Consider the following 18,962-nt stretch of genomic DNA (forward strand, 5'->3'; position numbering starts at 1 on the left):
AAAATGTCAGTTCTACCTCAAAGTGATCTACAGATATAATGCAATCCTGATCCAAATTCCAACAACATTTTTTAATGACATAGAGAAACAAATCAAGTTCATATGGAAAGGGAAGAGGCCCCTGAAAAATAAAGCATTATTACTGAAGAAAAATCAAGTGGGAGGCCTCACACTATCTGATTTTAGAGCCTATAATATCATTGCAGTGGTTAAAACAGCCTGGTACTGGTACAACAATAGACACATAGACCAGTGGAATAGAATTGAGAATCCAGATGTAAATTCATCCACCTATGAGCAGCTGATATTCGACAAAGGCCCAAAGTCTGTTAAATGGGGAAAAGACAGTCTCTTTAACAAATGGTGCTGGCATAACTGAATATCCACCTGAAAAATATGAAACACGGCCCATAGCTCACACCATGCACAAAAACTAATTCGAAATGGATCAAAGACCTATATATAAAAACTAAAATGATAAGCATCATGGAAGAAAAAATAGGGACAATGCCAGGAGCCCTAATACACAGCATAAACAGAATATAAAACATAACTAACAATGCACAAACACCCGAAGAGAAACTAGATAGACGGGAGCACCTAAAAATCAAACACTTATGATCATCAAAAACTTTACCAAAAGAGTAAAAAGACAACCTACAGACTGGGAAAAAAATTTTGGCTATGACACATCCAATAAGAGTCTAATCTTTAAAATCTACAAGATATTTCAAATCTTAACAACAGAAAGACAAATAGCCCAATTAAAAAATGGGCAAAGATATGAACAGACATTTCACAAAGAAGACATTCAGGTGACTAACACATACATGAGGGAATGCTCACGAACATTAGCCATTTGAGAAATACAGATCAAAACTACAATGAGATACTATCTCACCCTAACAAGGCTGGCACTAATCCAAAAAACACAAAATAATAAATGTTGGAGAGGTTGTGGAGAGACAGGGACAGTTATACACTGCTGGTAGAAATGTAAAATTGCACAACCACTTTGGAAATCGATTTGGTGTTGCCTTAAAAAGCTAGACACAGAAGTACCATATGATCCAGCAATCCCATTCCTTAGAATATACCCTAGAGAAATATGTTCAGTGCAGCACCCTTCACAATAACAAAAAGATGGAAACAACCTAGGCACCCATCAACAGACAAATGGATAAACAAATTATGGTGTATATGCACAATGGAATACTATACAACTATAGAGAATGATAATCTGGGATACATCTCATAGCGTGGATAATTCTAGAAGTCATTATGCTGAGTGAAATTTGTCACAAAAGGACAAATATTGTATGAGACAGCTATTATAATAACTCAAGAAAAGGTTTAAACACAGAAGAAAACATTCCTTGATGGTTATGAGGGTGGGCAAGGAAGGAGAGGGGAATTTACTAACTAGATAAGAGACAAGAATTTTCTTAGGTGAAAGGGAGGACAACTCACAATACAGGAGAAGTCAGCAAAACTGGACTAAACCAAAAGCTAAGAAGTTTCTTGAATACAGCCAAACACTTCAAGGGACAGAGTAGCAGGGGCAGGGGTCTGGGGACCATGGTTTTGGGGGACATCTAGGTGAATTTGCATAACAAAGTGTATTAAGAAAATGTTTTGCATCCCACTTTGGTGAGTGGCGTCTGGGGTCTTAAAAGCTTGTGAGCAGCCATCTAAGATGCACCAATTGGTCCCAACCCACCTGGAGCAAAGGAGAATGAAGAACACCAAAGACACAAGGAAAATATTAGCTCAAGAGACAAAAGGGCCACATAAACCAGAGACCCCATCAGCCTGAGACCAGAAGAACTAGATGTTGCCTGGCTACCATCAATAACCTCCCTGACAGGGAACACAACAGAGTCCCTGATGGAGCAGGAGAAAAGTGTGAAGCAGGACTCAAATTCATGTAAAAAGACTAGACTTAATGGTCTGACTGAAACTAGGGGAACCACTGAAGACATGACCCCTGGACTCTCTTTCAACCCAAAACTAAAACCATTCGCGAAGCCCATTCTTCAGGCAAAGATTAGACTGGACTATAAAACATAAAATAATACTCATGAAGAGTGTGCTTCTTAGTTCAATCAGATACATGAGACTAAATGGGCAGCTTCTGTCTGAGGAAGGATGAGAAGGCAGACAGGGATAAAAAAAAAATTTTTTTTTTTTTTTTTTTAGGGATAGGAGCTGGTTAAATGGACATAGGAAAACCCTGGATGGAAAAGAGGAGTGTGCTATCACCTCATAGGGATTACAAATAGGGTCACATAACAATACGTATATAAATTATTGTATGAGAAATTAACTTGAGCTGTAAACTTTCACCTAAAGTACCATAAAAAAAAAAAAAAATCACAATGCAAGGAAGAAATCTTTCTGTGGTTTCATGAGACCTTTACGCGTTACACCGAGCTGAGTGTCCAGCAAGTCAATTCCTCCTGGTGATCAAGAGGTCGCTTTTGGAGCAATAAGAAAATGAGTTAGTTTTTAAAGGAAATTTCTGTCAAACTATGGTAGTTAGTTGTATGAGTTTCATTTCTCTATTTTATGGTGATTTTTATCTAGATAGTAGAACTAGTCATTAAAAAAAAAAAAAGTCATTAGCAGTAGAGAATTCTCTGTCAGGCAGCTCTAGAGTGATACTAACAAACACTCACTTCCCAATATTCCTAATTCAGAATTGCCTACCAGTCATTCAGTGTCTTTGTCATTATTACACATCACCAACTGCCGTCAAGTTGATTCTGACTCAGCGACTCTGTAGGTATTTGTGCTAAATCTCTTCCCACTGCCAACAACAAAGCTTTATGTTACTTGAGTCACATTTGGAATTCAGATGCTCTTCTTTTTAAAGAAGAGACCTCTGACCTCTGACTGAGATTTAGAGAATGATCTGGTTCTGTTACCAGAACACTGAATGATTACTTCAAAGATGGGCTAGTTTTGGGAAGTATTAATGCAAATAGTTCTCATCACCTATTTTGTGTTGTTTTAATTATTTTGAATCACATATTCTTACTTTACTCCAAATGCTGCCAGACATTTTGCAAATATTTCACGTAGATCACTCCCTAGTTCCTACCAGTGTTTTGAGCTCCAGACTTTAAAAAAAAAAAAAAAATTTATAGCACATTCCCACCATATTAGCAAACTAACAACTTCAACTAAGACATGTTCAAAACCAAGCTCATCACTGTCCTCTGTCCCCTTGATCCCTTCTGGTAACTATCCAACTTTGCCTGCTGAGTTTCAACATCTTACCATGCTTTGAAACATCACCGTCCTGTTTGTATCTACCTTTGACATATTTCTAATCCCATGACCCCCAATCGAGTTCAACTCCCCAATACTTCCACAAAATAGTGCAATAACACTCAACATAGAGTTCCAGCTTCTAATTTCTATCTAATCAGTCCATCTAACACCCTAGAGCTAACCCAGTCTTTCCAAATTTCAGTTACATTGTGCTCTACATATACTATATTGTGCTCTAAAGACTTTCTTGGCTTCTCTTTGATTTATCAAGCCCTAAAGTAAAACATAAAGATAACGAATGCCCTGAGATAATCTTTAAACCTTAAACCAAAAATACCGCCAGAAGTTTTCTTGAACTAAACAGTACTTCAGCTCAACTAGTAAAGAATGTCTGCCTTGAGTATTATGCTTTTTAAGATCTATTTGGGATCAAACTGACAACATCAATTGGAAAGATTAGATAAGAAACTTAAGGGGCAGTGAGTTTATGTTAATGAGGAACAACTCAGAAAAGGAGGGTGAGAATGGTTGCACAACTTAAAGAATGTAATCGATATCACTGAATTATACATGTATAAATTGTTGAATTAGTGTATGTTCTGTTGTGTATATTCTCAACAACCACAAAAATAAAACAAATTACTGAAAATAAGGCTAATAATTAAAAGTCAGGCTCAAGGAGAATGAGCCAGATTCTACCATCTTTTAGATTTGTAACTGGTCTGAATTCTCTCGTTCGTAATGTGAGTATAACATTATTATTTACATCACGGTTTGTTGTAAGGATTATACTGGCCAAAAAAAAAAAAAATGCTGTTAAGTGCTTAGTACAGAACATATCATTATCAAGCTATTATATAAATTTTTTAGCAGAATTATGGAGTCATCTAGTGATTTGTTTCCAAACTGAATTTTAATTTGAGCACCCTCAATTTATAGTTTTAATCAAACTGACCTACAAATAGATTCTCAGCAGTCACTTTACCTTTTCCATTCTTATTCTCTTGCTTCTCTTCTTGATATGAACTCAATTGCTGTTAGTTGCAGTCTGGTCAATCCTGACTCATCGTGACACCATGTATGCAGAGTATAGCTGCTCCATAGGGTTTTCTAGGCTATAACCTTTCAGAAGCAGATCTAAAGGCCTGTCTTTCAAGGTGACTCTGGCTGGGTTAAAATCACCAACATATTGGCTGGTAGTGAAGTGCTCAATTGTTTGCGCTACCCAGCAACACTTGGTATAAATTCTAGGCATCTACTTATCAAATTCTACTCATTCTTCCAAATTCAGATTATTTACCATTATCTCCAAGAATACAAATTCCCTCTTCATCACCTCAGCCAGAAAAAAAAAAAATTATATATATAAAGAGAGGAAAGGGAGAGATGATAATAATATTATGGATTTAATTGTGTCTTCCAAAAGGATACATTGAAGTCCTAACCTGTGAAGGTGACCTTGTTTAGAAATAGGGTCTTTAAACTTAAAAAGTTCATTTCCCAGCAATGAGCACGATCCAAGGGAGAAATTTTCCTTGTGTGTTCTTGAGATCTCTGAGACTTAAAAAAAAAAAAAAAATGTTATCAGTTAAATTAACATAAGGCCATACTAGAGTAGAGTGGGTCCTAACCCAATCTGAGTGGTTCCCGTATAAAAGAGAAATCACACAGACAGGACAAGAGAGCCACATGAAGGGGTATCTATACACGAAGGTAAGCTAGGGCTACCAGAAGCTGGAAGAAGCAAGGAAGGATCTTCCTCACCAAGAGCAGGAAGAGAGAACATGGCCCTGCCCACACTGAACTCAGACTCCCAGCATCTAGAACTGTGAGATAATAAATTTCTGTTTTTATAAGCCACCCAGTTTGTGGTATTTTGTTAAAGCAGTCCTAGGAAACTAATACAAATAACTAATATTAATTGAACAGTTCCAACCTGCCACAGGCTCTATTAAGAGCTTACATATATTGCAACACAGTCCCTCCCCCCTGGATTCTCATAACATTGTGACAACTCTAATTTATCTTGTGCACTGTTGCCAGAATCATATTTCTGAATCACTGCCCTAAGCATGTCATCTCTTGACAAAAAATATTTTCCTGGATCCACATTACACCCAAAAGATCAAACCAGAATGCCTCAGCCTCTTGTTCAATTCACTACTACTCTTGGTTCCAATCTTCCACTAGTCCCTTGGATATACACAAAAGCACTTCTTTCAAATTGTGCCACACACCACCCTTTTCCTTTCATGATGCCATGTATCTGATCAAGTTTCTTCCCTGGCCTGGACAACCTTCCCACCCCTTCACTCTGTCCATGTGTCTGTCTCTAGGGAGTACTTCAAGCCCTACTGTCCCCCTGAAGGCATCTTTAATAGCTCCAGTCTGAATGATTTTACTCCTTGAGTATGCAAGTACTGTTTGCAGCACTCATTTGGATCCTAACAATAACAGAGAGCTTTTAGTGTGTTTCTCTGCATTTGTTTATTGCTTCTAGAAATAACTCAAAAGCTACTCAAGGACAAAGAATATGTTTTAGGCTTCTTTGTGTCATGCAGACACTATTTTGGGAATGACACATTGTCACATCATCCTTTCCTCTGCAGGCTCCCTGCCTTGCCATCTCTTTCTTTCCTTGGCTAAGCCATGGGCTGGAAGGCTCCATGGGAAGGGAATGTGGCCTTCAGTGCAGAGAGTCACAGATCCACTCTGAGCCTCAAAGATGACTGCTTTGAACCCTACACTAGGCAACAATTGTGAAAGCTAGACTTTGTTAAGAGAAAACTACAGATGTGTTTAAGGCCCTTGAGCTTCCATTTGACATATCAAGAGGCACTTAATCAGAAATTAATAAGGAAAAACCTCATATGGAAAAGAGGAGGTGGAAAGGCTACTCCTCCAGGTCCTAGGGGACTGGAAAGGGAAAGATTGGTCCAGAGAAAGCAGGGAATGGACACGGAGAGCCTGCCCTCCCCATTGAGCTTGTGTCCCAGAAGGAAGGCAGGGAGGTCTGTGCTGCATTTACTGTGGCTGTGTAATGTGTTTTTGTTGTTGTTATTTGCCTTTAAGTTGATTTTGATTCATGGCTCTCCATGCGTGCAAAGTAGAATTGCTCCGTTGGGTTTTCATCTTCTGAAGCACCTCTGCGTGAGTCAAAACCACCTACCTATCAGCTAAGTAAGCAAGTGTTTTACTGTTTGCGCCACCCAGAGACTCGGCTTTGTAATGCACCACCCAAAACTCTAGTGCCCTTAACTCTGCAGCCTGGGGAGGGTTTGGCGGGGACAGCTTCTCTGCTCCACTCTGTGAGCTTAGGAGACTCTTTGCTCACTCACTGGGCCAAATCCTGGCTAAGAGGAATCTCATGGCTGGTGCTGGGCAGTGCAGGGGCCTCGGCCATCTCTCTCTAACTCTATGTGGTCTGTTTACCTTGTCTCTCTAGCTCATGAATTCAAGGTAGCTGGGCTTCTTACAAGGAGCCCTGGTGGCACAGTGGTTAAGAGCTTGGCTGCTAACCAAAAGGTCTATGGTTCTAATCCTCCATCTGCTTGATTACAGCCCTGGAAACTGGATGGGGAAGTTCTACCCTGCCCTACAGGGTCACTATGAGTCAGAATCAACCAGCAGCAATGGGTTAGGTTGCTCTTTTTCTTTTGGGGGGAAGGTCTTCTTACATCCAGGCTCCCTGCTTGAAGACATATAAGAAAGGAAGATAGAGACACAGAGAAGAAGAGAAGCCAGGTGGGCAGCATTTCTGTTTGGCAGGCTCTGATGGCCAAAAATGATCAATTTAGGCTCTATTTAAAGCAATTAAATGTGTAAGAATTTGAGTTTGGTACCAGTGGTCTTTGGACTAAAGGTCCTAACCTGCTGAGAAGAAGCAAACAACATGGGGCCATTTTAGACTAGTACACAGGGGCCATCTCTGGCCATTTGAAGAGAACAGCACTACCTTACATATCAGAATTGCTGAGGTGGATAGAAAGTTTACACTCCACTTGGATCACTTGATGTGTATTTTAAAAGTTGCAATAAGCATCAAGGAGGATTTTTCTGCACTAGATAATTTTCGATAATCTTTGAAACCAAAATGGACGTTGGAGAATATAGATTAACATTATAGGGAGAAAGGATGGAAAGGAGGGTAATGTGGGCCACCACCTTAGTCCAATGGAAGGAATCGTAATTATTTAAAGAATGTTAACTTGAAAAATGAGGTGCTCCTATTCCCCAAAAAATGATAAATGAAAAGAGAACAAGTCAACAGAGGGATGTCATCAAACAGGAAGGGCCCAATGACATGTGACTAGAAAGCTGTCAGTGACAGAAAGGAAAAATAAAGAGAATGCAGGATTTCCTAGTATACTAAATTAGTGACTCCACTAATAGAAGTCCACTTACAACTAGACCAATAAACAACATTGTGATAAATGGAGAGAAGAGTGAAGTTGTCAAGGGTTTCATTTTACTTGGATTCACAACCAACACCCACAGAAGCAGAAGTCAAGAAATAAATGACATACTGCATTGGGCAAACCTGCTGCAAAAGAGCTCTTTCAAGTGTTAAAAAGCAAAGATGTCACTTTAAGGACTAAGATGCACCTGACCCAAGCCACGGTGTTTGTAATTGCCTAATATGCATGTGGAAATTGGACAATGAATAAGAAAGACGGAAGAAGAATTGATGCCTTTGAGTTATGGTGTTGGCAAAGAATGCTGACTACACCATGGGCTGCCAAAGGAATGAATAAATCTGTTTTGGAAGAAGCCAGAATACTCCTTGGAAGCAAGGATGGCGACACTATGTCTCACATACTTGGGACATGTTATCAGGAGGGATCAGTCCCTATAGAAGGATATCATGCTTGGCAAAGTAGAGGGTCGGTAAAAAAGAGGAAGACCCTCAATGAGATGGATTGACACAGTGGCTGGAACAATGGGTTCAAACATAACAACGATTGTGAGGATGGCGCAGGACTGGGAGGTGTTTTTTTTTGTTGTACATCGGGTTGCTATGAGTTGGAGCTGACCCAAGAGCACCTGACAATAACAGCTTCTTATTGGTCAATAACCTCTCTCCAGCTAGAAGTTAAGATCTTTGAGGGCAAGGATTTTTGAGTCTTTGCATTCCCTACAGAGTTCAAAGGAGTGGCTTATAAATAAATGTAACAATTTTTGGTAAATTTCATTAAAAGTAATAAAATCAGACAGAGTTTGGTACATGCCATTTTTGGAAAATTTTAAAGAAACAAATGTGGCTAACTAAGGCCATCCAACTAATGCCACTCAGAGCCGGGAAGACAAGGCCAGAATTTGTATGTCTTAGGTGTCTAGTGCTGCTATAACAGAAATACCACAAGTTGGTGGCTTTAACAGATTTTTATTTTCTCACAGTTTAGAGGCTAGAAGGCCAAATTCAGGGTTCCAGCTCTAAGGGAATCTTTCTCTCTATATTGGCTCTGGGGGAAGTTTCCTTGGCTAATTCGTTACTCTACGTGTGACTTTGCATTAATCTTCTTCCATTTCTGCTTGCTTAATCGAATCCTCTTATATCTCAAAAGAGATTGACTAAAGAAACCCTACACTAATCCTGTCTCCTTAACATAACAAAGAAAACCCTTCCCCACAGGTATAGGGGTTAGGATGTACAACACATTTTTTAGCACATACTGGGTGGACACATTTCAATCCACAGCACTTTAAGTGTTTCATTTATGCCAGCACCTGGTAGTCTCTGTCAACGTAATTTAATTCAAAATCAGATTGATGTCTGTACTCTGCACAATTCATGTGTAACTTACATAAATGTATTTCCACTCAGGTAACCTTAAAAAAAAAAAAAATTTTTTTTTTTTTTTTTAACCTTGTGTACATTTAGGCTAACTTGGGTTTCGGGCCTTATCTCTTTAAAAAAAAAAAAAAAAGTTGCCACCGAGTCAATTCCAACTCCTAGTGACCCTGCAGGACAGAGTAGAGCTGCGCCATAGGGTTTCCAAAGAACACCTGATGGATTTGAACTGCCGACCTTTTGATTAGTAGTTGAGCTCTTAACCAGTGTGCCACCAGGGCTCCATCTCTTAAAAAGGCATGCTTATTAAATTAAGCATAAATGTGTTACTTTTAAATGGACTTTTTATTTGAAAGGAAAAGATTTGCTGTGTCATCTTGCAAACCATGGAGTTAGCCACATTACATAATTTAGATGGTTAAATGTAGCCAAATATATCATTGCTTTAGAGGTCTATGATACAAACTTCAAACAATAAATAAGAGGCAATTCATTCGTGCTACAAGAAGAAAAATGACTTTTATTTTAAGCACTTAGTCTTGTAGTATTTTTAAAGTATATTCCTGTCTACTCTCCCCCCCCCTTTTTTTAACATCTTTATTTAGAAATAAAATTAAAAACCTACAATTCCATGGTTTTAGTACAATCATAGAATCGGGAACCATCACTATAATTTAACTTGAGAACATTGCCATCAACCCCAAAAGACGCCCTATATCCTTTAGCAGTCCCGTTTCTCCCAATCCCCCCAGACCTACACGAACTCCAAACAAATTTCTCCCTCCCTAAATCCAAAAAAATCCTTTATCGTCAAGTTGCTTCCAACTCATAGCAACCCTATAGGACACAGCAGAACTGCCCCACCCAGGAACGGCTGGTGGATTCGAACTGCTGACCTTTTGGTTAGCAGCCGAGCTCTTAACCACTGTACCACCAGGGCTCCCAGATTTCCCCATTCTGAATATTTCAGCTAAATGGAATCACACCAAATGTGGTCTCTTGAGTCTCCACTTAGTATAATCTTTTCAGGGTTCATCCATGTTGTAGCGTATATCAGTACTCCATCCTTTTCATTTCAGAAAAATAACAGAATAATATGGGTTTACCACATTTTGCTTAGCCATTCATCAGTTGGTCATTGGAGGTGCTTCTACTTTTTTCACTAAGTCTTGCTGTATTTTAAAGAGATGCATTTCCAAACATTTCCAAAACATTTTTGCTTTGACACTTTGGAAGTGTGAAAATTTGGCCTCTTCTCTACCCTCCAACACGGCAGCTTCCCCAGCTTATGGCATGGCAACCACTGGGGCCCCCACTGCTCTTACTGTGTGAAGATGATGGCCTTCCATGTCTTCCCTCATGATCAGTGGCTGGATCGGCTCCTACCTGAAAGGTCAGGGGTTTGAACGCACCAGCCACTCCATGGGAGAAAGCTGTGGCAGTTTACTTCTGTAAAGATTACAGCCTTGGAAACTCTATGGAGCAATTCTACTCTGCGTATACGCGGTCACCATGAGTTGGAATCAGCACCTAACAACAAGTGTTCAGCTAGTTAAAATACGTTAAGTCGTTGAACTTCTGTTTCTCTCTTCTCTCTTTCTTTCTTTCTTTTTTTGCCAGAGTTGGTCCCCAGACTTTGCCCCTGGACAGTATCTGAGTTGTGCTCTCATTATGCCCTGATTATTACTCATTCTTGTGGATCTGGTCATCTCTAGAGGGAACCACAGGCTTCTCTCAGCAGAGACAAGAGTTCAGTATACAGAAACACCAAAGTAGAGTGATTGCCTCTCCTCTCTCATCTATAAATCTTTCAAGCCTGCCATGAGCTTCTTGTCTCAAGTCAGCATGGGCTGATTATGAGCTTCTGAGAAATGAGAATGGGTTTTGGTGAACACATACTGGTTTAATCCTATAACCATGCGTGGTATTGATTTAATGTGGAATCCTTGGAATGCCCCAGTCAAGGAAAGCTTAATTCACTGGGAATGAAACATAAAGGTAAAATTCTGACTGGTCCCCTGCTCCCACCGTCCGCGCTTCATCCCTCTGTTCTAGCAGCTTGTCACTGGCACCAGAGTCACACATGCAGGCGCTTAAATTGACTCTGAAACTCCTCTTTGAGAAGGACTCTGCTTTTCTTCTTGTGCTTGTACTTTCCCAAGGAGTTAACCTATAGTTCCTCAAGAATACAATACTCTTCTGATGTCTAGACAACAGTTCACAGACCCTCCTAAATTTCAAGGGCTTTTTTTTTTTTTCTTCTTTCTTTTCAACACTAGATAAACTTTAGGGGGATACCCTGAGGAAGAGCAATTACTTTGGGATTGATTCAATTGTTCAAGTGGCTTCTCACTTTGAAGAAACAATTCACACTTTCCACTTGTGGGCCTCTGATCCTGGAATAATTAGGTATCAGAATTCCTCAGGATACACTTAAGCTAAGATGCTGAGACGGGCAGGCGAAGATCAGCCTCACGCAAAGATCTTTTCTTCTCGCTCTCCAGCGTCCTGCAGCGGGCTCTAAATTACAAGACATCATGTGAGTGTCAGGCCCTGGTGGCTTCGAGAGCTTCTTGCACATTTATTCTTATGTTTCCTAAGGCAGTATAGGCATGGTGTCTGTAAATCCATAAACACCACGTCACACTGAAGGCAAATGCCAAGCACAGTGACTTCTTGTTCTGCAGGACGCACTCTCGGCAGTTGGGCATGGATATTGTAGAGTCAAGGGTCAGCAGGCGTCAGCAATCATGGGATGCTAGCTAGTCCTATAGCCTATCAGTGTGGATGGTCTGGCCATGGAGTACCTTCTTGATGTTTGTCTTTTCCTAGAACATATGGATAGCCCATATTTGCAGGAAGAAAACCTTCGTCAGGGTAAATGTTAATGTATACTTGTCTTAGTCATCTAGTGCTGCTGTAACAGAAATACCACAAGTGAATGCCTTTAACAAAGGGAAGTTGATTCTCTCACAGTCTAGTATGTTACAAGTCCAAATTCAGGGCTTCAGCTCCAGGAGAAGACTCTTTCTCTCCGTTGGCTCTGGAGGAAGGCCCTTGTCCTCAATCTTCCCCTGGTCAAGGAGCTTCTCAGGCACAGGGACCCGGGTCCAAAGGACATGCTCTGCTCCTGGTACTGCTTTCTTGGTGGTGTGAGGTCCCCAACTCTTTGCTTGCTTCCCTTTCCTTTTATCTCTTGAGAGGTAAACGATGGTGCAGTCCACGCCCCAAGGAAACTCCCTTTACCTTGGATCAGGGAGTTGACCTGAGTAAGGGTTGTGTTACAATCCCACCTTAATCCTCTCAACATAAAATTACAATCACAAAATGGAGGACAACCATTCAATACTGGGAATCATGGCCTAACCAAGTTGACACATATGTTTGGGGGGACACAATTCAATCCATAACAATATTATATCTAAACATCAAATTGACTTTACATAATAAGAGATTGTGGCTACACAGACACACAGATAGTGAGTCTTTGTCTGTAGAATTATCTCTTTATCCAACGAAATGATGACATCTGAATTACTGGATATAACTGCATGGGGAAGACATTCTAGAATCTAGATAGTACTCAATTAGGTAGAAGCAGCAGTCTGCCATGGGCTAATGTCAAGAATGTCTAAGAGGAAAAACAAACAAATAAATAAAAAAGGCAGGACAGTTTAAATGAAAGTCCATTAAGAGAGCTTCTCCATTAACTGCAATTAACTTCTGAAATAATCATTGTCTTAAACTCTTCTGAGAAGCATAAAATAGGTTCACATGCTTAAGGCCATGCTTCATGTATATAAATGTACACAGGGTGGAGACCCGAGAGGTAGGAAGGCAGGTTTCCTCTCTCACACCTGCACAAACACGCTTGTGTCAATGTGCCAGCAGATTTCCAGTCAGAAATACAGGGCTGCTTTTTTTAAAGAGGCAGTAAAACAGCTCAGAACCTCCTCTCACAGCTGAGTACTCACGTTTGAACTACACGCAAAGAGGCAAGTCAATTACAGATTTTTTTTTTTTTTTTAATAACAACGTGTTACTACATCAAAGAACTAGAAGCTAAGCATTCATTTTTAATCTGATTTGGAAACAGGTCAAGATGTATTTTGCAATTAATATTGCATTTTATTTTATTTGTAATCAATATCTGGAGGGACCGGGAGTGGAGTGTGGCAGGGGAAAGCTCTTATTTGTATATACAAGTGTCTGGGTATTTTGTCTTCAACCTTCACCCCCTGCCACTCCCTGCTTATGGAGGAAGAGAAGGGAGGGAAAGGCATTGGCATAAAAATAATTTTATTTTAAGCCCTTAATCACATTTACAAAGAAATCAATACCCATTTTAAAACGGTAGTTCACTGGATGGGACTCAGCAATCAAAGTAGGATTTTAAAGCTTCGGTGTTGAGAGGAAATTTCCTCGTTCCTTTGTACTTGAGAAAGAGCTATCTATGTGGAATTTCTTACCACCCCCTGGTGGTAGCATCTTGGTATTACCACCAAGCAGCCATCTCCAAAGGTTTAGGGAAGTCCCTGGGTTTTTCAATGCTAGCAGGTCATTCTGGCTCATAACGCCCTTTAAGAGTAGAGCTGCTCCATATGGTTTCCAAGGCTATAAATCTTTACAGAAGCAGGCTGCTACATCTTTCTCCCACAAAGCAGCTGGTGGGTTTGAACTGGCGACCTTCTGGTTAACAGCCCAGTGCTTAACCACTGCCCCTTAGGATCGTTATGAGTCAGAACCGACTCCACGACAATGGATTTCGTTTGATTTGGTTTAGGAGGTCATTTGGTAGAAAGAATCGAGAATACATTATTATTTTCACAACTGCAACCTATTTTAAAAAATTTTAAACAATTTGCATTTGTACAAATTTTAAGAAAAATGGATAATTTTCACTTAAAAACTCTGAATCTGCAATAAATTTGACAGATACATGCTTTCTTTTGGTTGAAGAACATTGTTAAGTCTTTTTTTATTTTATTTTTTTTTACCATGAACAAATCTTAAAACAAAAGCAAAATTGTGTTGGTGGCTATGCAGATACGCTGCACCGAAGAGGCTGATGTGGGGAGACAGGGCATCCCGTTTACCGGTTCTGAGCCAGCCAAGCAGAAGCCTGTGTAAGTCCCCCCAAGCACTTGCTCATAGAAAGGGCATAGTCAACACGTCCTTCACATGTCACGTTCTGACGGGCACGAGGGTGAGTTTTAACCCCACCCAAGGCCCCATTTGGCCTCGTTCTTTTTTCTCAGTTTGCCAGTGATTTATGGACTGAATTATGTCCCCCCAAAAATATGTGTTGTCAATCCTAACCATTATACCTGTGGTTATAATCCCATTTGGGAATGGGTTTTCTTTGTTATATTAATGAAGCAATATTAGAGTGGAGTGTGTCTTAAATGAATCTCCCCTGCGATATAAAAAAGCAGATTCAACAAGCAAGGAAGCAGAAGGAGAGATGGGGAAGAAAGATGCTATGCCACATCGAAGATCACCAAGGAACCAAGCAGCAGGAACAGAAAAGGGGCAAATACCTTACCCCAGGGCAGAGAAAGACAGAGCTTTCCCTTAGAGCCGGCACCCTGAATTCAGACTTCTAGCTTCCTGAACTGTGAGAACATGAAGTTCTCTTTGTTAAAGCCAACCACTTGTGGTACTTCTTTTACAGCAGCACGAGGTAGGTAGGACACGTGGTGATGGGCAATACTGAGAAAGTCATGGCTATTAACTTACAGAACAGGAGCTTGCATACAGACGTGAATTTACAAAAGACTTAGTGTGCTGAATTACACCTGTTGCAGTCCAGGTGTGCACAGTGCAGAAAGTGTTCCTCTATAGACAACGAGACAGTGATGTTAGAAATTTGAGTGATTGTGGATTTTAAAAATTAGTATCAAGTCTCAACAGACGATTCTCTGAGTGATCATAGGTCTGAATTAGGGCAGCAGCATCAAAATAGAGCTGGTGAGGCATCCTTCTCTGCTCATCCTATTGACTCTTCTTCCGGCTTCTCTTCTGTTTTTAAGGATGTGTGTGATGACATGGGGCCCATCTCCACCCAGAAAAATGCAGGATAATCTTCCTACATTAAAATCATCAGGTTTGTAACCTTCATCTCATCTGCAAAGTCCATTCACAGCAGCACCTTGATTAGTGTTTGATTGAATAAGCAGGGTGCAGGAATCTTGGGGGTCATCTTTATAATTGTATCTACTATACTCATTGGTATTATCATCTTGACGTAAAGCCAAGCATTTTTCCTGTGCCTTGTCTCTAACTCTACACAGACATCCCAATATTGAAAATGACTTCAGAGCAAGGACCATCTAAGACACATTATTATTTCCCTGCTTTTACCCACAAAATTATCTTCGCCTTTGCCGTCAAGTTGATTCTGATTCATGAGGACCCCATATTGCAGAGTAGAACTGATTCATTGGGTTTTCTTGGCTGTAATCATTACAGAAGCAGACCTCCAGGCCTTTCTCCCTCAGCACTCATGGGTAGGTTCAAACCACCGGCTCTTTTAGGTTAATAGTCAAGAGCAAACCACTTTTACCAGGCTCCTCGTCTGGACATATATGCTGTTGTCATTGTTAGGTATCATCCAGCTGATTCCAACTCATAGCAACCTTATTTGACAGAATACAACTGTCCCTTAGGTTTTTTGTTTTTTTTGGGGGGGGGGGCTGTAATCTTTGTGGGAGGAGACTCCCAGGTTTTTCTCCTGAGGAGTCCTTGGTTGGGTTCAAACCGTCACCCTTTTGGTTAGTAGTCAAGCACTTAAGTGCTTGTGTCACTAGGGCCCCTGGACACATATAGTATGTAATAAATATCTATTGAATATAGAGAAATTTGCCATGTATTTTCACAATATGGGTACAGGTCAAAGCACATATATATAGAAATGTGGTATTCCAGGCCGGGTTATGAGTTGCAGAGAAGGGCATACCCACACATGCATAAGCGCATATACCTGTTTTATATAGTCCCAAATTATTCAGCAAATAGTGCAATTCCTAAATTTACTTGTGGCATGGTGGCAAGTTGGCGGGAGAGGACTCTATGTCTGAGAAACTTTTCTTCTCTTCCTTGTTCCGTAAGGGGTAGGCTGCCACTGAAGCTAATTCCTGTATCAATAGAGTCCCACTAGAGCTGGAAAAGGAGCTGCATTTTGTTATCCCTCTGACCTTTAGTATTCTGCCTTATTTCCATTCCAAATAAACTTAGAGATATTGGCCTTTCAGTATAAGAGCATCAGGCTCTTCGAGTTCTTATATTCACACAGCATCAGCCAATGATATCTTTACCCAAGATCGCACTAAGGCAGGGACCAGATAACCATGAGTAATTTTGGTTCTTCAACATGTCAGATGGCTTCTCAGCAGCTGGGTTCGCTGTCATAAAGTTTGGAGGCTCTCAAAGAGATAACTCTTCAACCACTCTCATTTCCTCAGAAGTCACCAGAAATTCTCATGAGAAAGAGGGTGCACCGCAACCCAGATATCTGAGTGCTTTGGAAGGTTTTAATCTTTGCGTTTTCTTGTTGCTGTTTTTCTTTCCCCTTTCACAGACACCCTTGCATCATCTCAGTTTTGACAGCCACTCAGCCTCAAAGGGAGATATTGCTAAAGATTTGACTCAAAGACAGAATTTCCAGTAAATGAATAACAACAAGAAAGCACAGATATGAGCCTTGTCAGCTTTTGAAGAGATCTCATCATTGCTCTCAAAGCAAATATATTTCATGATGTTTTAGGAGTCATTGAAAATAACCTGTGTTATCTCGTAACTCATTTTATAAAATGATCTCCTCAATGTTCACACTGCATTTTGTTTTTTAAAAGTCACATTTATGGATAATTTGCCACAGTGGAGCAGAAAAATTGTGGGATAATTTTACTTCAGAAGCATATTAAGCTCCTGTCTGGAGGCAAGATGAGAAGGCAGAGGGGAACAGAAGCTAGCTGAATGGACACCGGGAATACAGGGTAGAGAGGAAGAGTGTGTTGTCACGTTGCAGGGAGAGCAAGTAAGGTCACATAAGAATGTTCGTATAACTTTTTGTATGAGAAATTGACTTGAATTGTAAACTTTCACTTAAAGTACGATTAAAAAAAAAAGCATATTGAATGGTCCCAGCCAAGATGGAGTAGCCCCATATCCCCCAGGTCCTCCTTCTTAAAATTAAACGACTCTGCAGGTGCTACAGGAAACCCTGGTGGTGTAGTAGTTAAGTGTTATGGCTGCTAACAAAGGGTCAGCAGTGTGAATCCACCAGGCACTCTTTGGAAACTCTATAGGGCAGTTCTATTCTGTCCTATAGGGTAGTTATTTGTCGGAATCGGCTCCATGGCAATGGGTTGGTTTTTTTTTTTTTTTTTTTTGGATGTGCTACAACAAAAAAGCAGAGGAAGATCCTCATAGAAGGAAAGAAGTCAGAGTGTTGGGACCTCAGGGCTTGAGGAACAGGGTGGCGATGAGTTCCTTCGATTTCCTTTCCCCCCTCATGTGACCCAGACACCGCAAAGCAGAAGCCAGCAACCCAGAACCACCAACACATTCACACAAACGAAGCTCCTAGAAAAATCTGCTTCCCCAGACGAAGAATTGAGAAAAGGGCATCCTACTCAGCTAATAAAACATATTGCTTCAGAAAACTCCATGTTACAGCAGAGGCTTTCTCCGGGGCTTATATTCTTTTTTTTCTTTTGACCCTAGAAACCAAGGAAATAAAGCAGTGACCAAATTCTCCAAGTCTTCTTGCCTTTACTCTCTTTTGCTATCAACTGCCTCCTTACCATCTCTCTCTCCTACTCTTGTATGAAGGACCTGCATGAAAAGCTAAAGGGGAGCTGAGTTGATACATCTTGATTTCTTTGACTTACGATGATTACATGACTTGAGAAGATTATTGGTGCTTAGTAGGCAAATGTGTTACAGAAGTCTCCCATGACCCACTTGCAAAAGTGCAATAGCAACACATACTCAGGCCATGTATACACATACCTCCACGGACACACACAAACACAGATTTTACCACTCTCGAGTTTACAGAGACTGTTGTTCTGTGCCATCTAGTGGATTTCAGCTCATAGCGATCCCATGTGACAGTATAGACCACCTGCCCCATAGGGTTTTCCAGGCCTTAATTTTTAGGGGAGCAGATTGCCAGGTCCTTTATCTCCAGGAGCGGATGGGTGGGTTCCAAAGGCCAACCTTTTGGTTAGCAGCCAAGGGCTTAATTAACTGTTGCACCACCAGAGCTCCTTACATAGAAATAGACTACCTCTACCTACCCATCTTTTGATGAAGAATTTCACAGAATATTGAAGTTGGAGGGGACAGTGAGCCTTTAACCATCAACTGGCCATGTCCCTTTCAATCAGACAGGGGAATGTCACATAGTTCAGCTTGTTACTTTCTTCTCTGACATCTACGACAGAGGACAGCAATGCCCTAGTTCTGCAAAGATATTAAATTCCCTGTGGACTCCACTAAGGCGATTTCCACCCTTGAAAGTTCTTGATCTTTGAAATAGCTTTTCGTATGGGAGAAGGGCATTGCTGACAGGAAGCGAGAGAGATTCCTTTGTGATCAAATGTCACAATGGATTAGCTATTGGTCTCAAAACTGCATTTTAGGGCTAGGCCTAAAATTAATTGCAAAACACACTAAAACAGATGTTTCTTGGCTCATTAGTACATAGCTAATTGCAGAGGATATACTGTAGAAGACAGTCTGTGGTTAAAATACAAGCAGATAGCTGCTCAGTTCCTCTAAAGTACCATACTTCCACCTTGGAGGCTGTCCGGGGGTAACTGCAGATACACAAGTCTTGCAGCACTAGATGAAACGGTTAGACTTGCTTCAGGCAAGGATAACAGGA

The sequence above is a fragment of the Elephas maximus genome, chromosome 11 (assembly GCF_024166365.1).
Source record: "Elephas maximus indicus isolate mEleMax1 chromosome 11, mEleMax1 primary haplotype, whole genome shotgun sequence".
Classification (NCBI taxonomy): Eukaryota; Metazoa; Chordata; class Mammalia; order Proboscidea; family Elephantidae; genus Elephas; species Elephas maximus.